This window comes from Apium graveolens, chromosome 4 (genome assembly GCF_009905375.1).
Source record: "Apium graveolens cultivar Ventura chromosome 4, ASM990537v1, whole genome shotgun sequence".
NCBI classification, from domain to species: Eukaryota; Viridiplantae; Streptophyta; class Magnoliopsida; order Apiales; family Apiaceae; genus Apium; species Apium graveolens.
The window spans coordinates 122,790,368-122,792,680 of NC_133650.1; the positions used below are offsets into that span (position 1 = coordinate 122,790,368).

The following is a 2,313-nucleotide window of genomic DNA, read 5'->3' on the forward strand; positions in this document are numbered from 1 at the left end:
TATTGTCATTCAAGATGTAGCACTAGTTGCAAGTCTTGAAGTGAATCTTCTAAGTGTCAGTCAATTCACAGACAAAGGGTTCAAGGTTATTTTTGACAAAGAAGATGCTCAATCACAAGCAAGAAAACTGGTGTAGTTGCTCTGAAAGGAGTACGGAAGGGAAGCCTGTTTTTTGTAGACATGAACTCAGCAAACAAGGAAAGAATATGTTTCTTCCACACCAAGACATCAAATTAGCAAAAGAAACTCTAGCACAAGAAGCTCTCTCACTTGAACTATAAAGCAATTAATACTCTGATGAAAAGAGAATTGGTGAGAGACATGCCAACTTTAGAATTTGCAGAAAATGAAGTTTGTGAAGCTTGTCAAAAAGATAAAATGAAGAGGTCCAGTCACAAAAGCAAAGTTATAAATTCCATTAATGCTCCACCACAGCTTATCTACATGGATTTGTTTGGACCTGTAAATGTCATGTCCATATCCAGAAAGAAGAATGCTTTAATGATGGTGGATGACTACTTAAGGTACACTTGGGTGGAATTTATGCATTCAAAAGATGAAACTCCACACATCATCATTGAACACATAAAGAAAATTGATAAGCAGGCTGGAGATTAAAATTATGTCAAAAGATTGAGGAGTGACAATGCTACAGAATTTAGGAATTCAATACTAAGTGAATTTTGCAAAGATAACGGCACTGTTCAAGAGTTCTCAGCTGCAAGAACACCTCAAAAAAATGGTCTAGTTGAAAGGAAAAATAGAATTCTAAGAGCTGGTTACACTCTCTACCAGCTGGTTCGATTACTACTTGGGAAGATCTTGCTCAAAAGTTTCTCACTAAATTCTTCCCTATGACAAAGACAACTGCAATCAGGAATGCTCTTACTCAATTTGCGCAGCAATCAGAAGAATCTTTATATGAAGCTTGGGAGCGCTACAAGGAGATGCTTAGCAAGTGTCCTCATCATGGAATGCCTGATTGGATGATCATCAATTGCTTCTATAACGGTTTGGGAGCACAGTCAAGACCCATGCTCAATGCAGCATCAGGTGGAGCATTATGGGCAAAGAGCTATGAAGAAGCTTATGATCTAATTGAATCGATGGCTGCTAATGAATATCAATATCCAACTCAGAGATTGCCACAGGCAGGGAACAAGAGTTCTTCAAGTGGATACAGCTACGGCTATCACTGCTCAACTAAAGGAGTTATCTATGAAGATCGATTCTCTGGCTAACTATGGTGCTAATCAGATAACCAGTGTTTGTGAAATATGTGCAGGTTCGCATGCGACGGAGCAATGCGCTATATCTAATGAATCGGCTCAGTTTGTGAGCAACTTTTAGAGATCACATCAACCAGTTCCAAACACTTATCATCTTGACAACTGGAATCATACTAACTTCAGATGGAGCAACAATCAGAATGCGATACAACAGTCGTTCCAACAATTTGAAGCAAAATAATTCAATCCTCCTGGTTTTCAGCAACAATTCGCACCAAGACAACAACTCCAACTTCAACAACAAACTCATGGAGGTGCAGGTCTATCTTCGACTGAAAAGTCTGAATTGGAGGAGTTGCGGCTTATGTGCAAAAAACAGGCTCTTATATGCCAAAGCAAGGTTGTTTCTATCAGGAATCTGGAGAACCAAATAGGGCAAATTGCTAACGCTTTATTGAATCGACCATCAGGAACGCTTTCTAGTGATACAGAAGCCAATCCAGGAGAGCGGAAAGTTGAAGAATAGGTGAACGCCATCACCTTGAGGTCTGGAAGGGTCGCAAGTCCCCAAATTCAGCAAGATGAAGAGTCTGAAATTCTGGCCAGAATGTAGGTGCGTCTGAACCCTTGCCAATTCCAGAAAATGAGATTGTGGCTGAAGAAGAAGTGCAGAAGGAAACAGAGGTGGAACCAAGGAAGAAAGTTGTTGTCAACACTCCTCCCGAGGGTAATACAAAGGAAAACAATTATATCCTCCACCTCCTTTTCCTAAAAGGTTGTAAAAGCAGAAGTTGGATAAGCAATTTGCTAAGTTTTTGGAAGTTTTCAAGAAACTTCACATCAACATACCTTTCGCTGAAGCTCTTGAACATATGCCTAGCTATGCAAAGTTTATGAAAGGTATTCTCTCTCGGAAATTGAAGCTCGATGACTTAGAGACCGTTGTTCTAACGGAGGAATGCAATGCTGTGGTACAACAGAAGTTGCCTGTGAAGCTTAAAGATCTTGGAAGCTTCACTATTCCTTGCACTATTGGGAACTTGTCCTTCGACAAGTGTTTATGTGATTTGGGAGCTAGTATCAA

General features: G+C 39.9%; 1 non-coding gene across 1 annotated transcript; it reads right to left on the minus strand.

Moving 5' to 3' along the window:
* Window positions 1-869: 869 nt before the first annotated feature.
* LOC141722463 (small nucleolar RNA R71) lies at window positions 870-976 on the minus strand. Its single transcript, XR_012575481.1, has one exon. It is a non-coding gene; the product is annotated as a small nucleolar RNA R71 (small nucleolar RNA).
* Between the last annotated feature and the right edge of the window lie 1,337 nt (window positions 977-2,313).